Genomic DNA, 2,571 nt, shown 5'->3' with positions numbered 1-2,571 from the left:
AATATTAATAGCTATGTATAGCTTTAGTGCTATACTAAGTGGTGGTGGTGGTGGGGTGTTGATTTCCTGACTGAAGAAGATTTCCTGACTAAACTGATAACATAAATCAAAACATAATTTTGTCATTAACTGCAAAACTTCTGTATACCATGAAATGAGAAAAGAGAGGAAAGCTTTAATTTCTGCCCGTTCAGAGGGAACAGGAAGTTTGGCTGTGAGAAAAAGAAAAAAAAAATGCTTAATAGACTTCTGATGTGCTGAATGATAGATCTGTTGAATGCCCATAAAACCTCTTTGGTGTAAATTGCTTCAAGTTTCTTGAAGTTGCTCGAGTCTCTCCAATCACCCTTTCCAACTCCAATTTTCATTTCAGCTTGTCCTTTTTTTTAAAAAAACAGCTTTCTTTTTCTCCCTGAACCCCCTCCTTCCCCCCACCATACTCCCCAGTCTTTCTTCACCTCTTTTCTTCGCTGCTTATTACCCATCCTAATGATAGCCAGTCTTAACACAGAGAGGCACTGATGGCAGAGAGCGCCTATCGTTATATTTAGATCTAATTAAAGATCATTATAATCTATCAGCACAATGGAGACCAGGCTGTGATAGAGTCGGAGGAAGGAGCATGGAAGAGAAGGAGGGAGGCAGGGGGTAAGAACGAGAAATAGAGATGGCTGGGGGAAGGGAAGGGGCGGGAATAAGGGAACCAGAATAAGTCACTGACAACCCCAGACACCCCCCACTACCCCATATTGCTCCGTAACTACCCCCTTGAATTCCCAATTATCAAAATGTGATTACAACACATTACAATGATTGCGACCCTCGTGCAGGCACAAGAGCAAAACAGAAAGGGAGCAGTGAGGATAAAGTATTGAATAATGAGAGGTGTGTCCCAGTGCTCTGGAGTGTTATTAACATGAGGAAGGGTGATTATTTGTGTGGTATTAAAATATAATTGAATTAACCTGTGCAAAGTATCCAATTTAAAACATATATTGTATAAAATCAAACACAGGTTTTATAATATGAAAGTACTTATGGCCTGCATACATTTTTAAAAATGTATGACTGAATCTGAAATACACTGTAGCCTGTTTGTGAGGGAATACAGGAACACAAATTAGTCAAAGTAGGAAGTATAAAACCACACGGGCTAGTGGCAAACTGATTTACATAAGCAAAAAGCATATATATATATATATATATATATATATATATATATATATATATATATATATGTATATATATATTTTTTTTTAATCATTTTTTTCTGTTCTAAATAAGAGCTATATGATGCTTCCAAAAACCACTCCCCATCTTTATATTTAGTTGATTTTTCCCAGTATAGCCCCAAGCTTACTGTGAAGTGACAAAGAAATAGAGAGGCAGTGACATTTGCCAAACTCTTTTCTATATCAGTTGTACAGTAGTACAGCGGTTGGCATGGGATTGCTTTAAAAGCAATAGGACTGGGCAGAAAATTCCACTGGCCATGTCTCGCATTACTCCTTCTTATCAGTATTGGCTCTTGCCAGTAGCTTCATGGAGCTTATCACAGCCATGGCCAACTATTTCCCCCTTCTAATCCCAAACTGAAAGTATTATTACTTTATTTGAAACTTTAGGCCACACAGAGGATTGCCAAAATGGTCTTTTAATTGGAAATCAAAGGACTTAATACATTCAGTAAACCTGTGGCAATCCCAATGTGGCATCTTACTTGAGAACCAGTTATTACCTTGTTCTAATATTCCTCTGAAAAGTAGCAGGAGTGCTACAGTGTTGATCCCTGTAGCACTGTCCATGGTGCTGATAGTAGAAACTAGGTGGTTTTATTTTACATGTGTGCGCACACACACACACGCACACACACACACACACACACACACACACACACACACACACATACACACACACAAAATAGGAATTCTGCTAAAAGTGAACAGGTGAATAAAGTGGTTATTATTGTTCCGCCTCGACATCCTCCGATATCAAGGCAAATTTAATCAAATGTGCTAAAAAGGCAGCAGCCTCATACTGCATTTCCTCCCCTTCTCTGTTAAATACAGCACATGTGCAACCCTGAAACACACGCACACACACACACACACACACACACACACACACATACACACACATACCAAGACACTTAAAGAGAAACCATGATAACTCTGTGAACACTAGCACTCTCTCTGTTTGCCAACGTCTAACAAATCCTCTTTTATTTAACCAATGTAATGGCTGAAAATGAATTTTTCATGCCCATTCCTTGTTCCCCTATTACCATTGAATTATACAAATGTGTGTCAGTCCTTCATGCTAATAATGTGAGTGCGCGTTTGTGTACATGTTGTGCAAGTGACTAGTCTCTGAACTCCTGCTGCAGCTGGATGCATGGCTAGGTTTAATTACGCAGAAGTGGGCTCCGCTTATTTTGCACTTGTGCAACAAATTCCCACTTTCTTTCATGGTTGTGGAGTTTTTACTTATATCCCGACTGTGCTCTGTCAAAAGCTTTCTATGATTTCTCTCTCTCTCACCTTCTTCTGTTACTCTCAGTGTTTGTATCTG

Source organism: Thunnus maccoyii, chromosome 6 (assembly GCF_910596095.1).
Source record: "Thunnus maccoyii chromosome 6, fThuMac1.1, whole genome shotgun sequence".
Lineage (NCBI taxonomy): Eukaryota > Metazoa > Chordata > Actinopteri > Scombriformes > Scombridae > Thunnus > Thunnus maccoyii.
Note: the sequence above shows the minus strand (reverse complement) of the source record.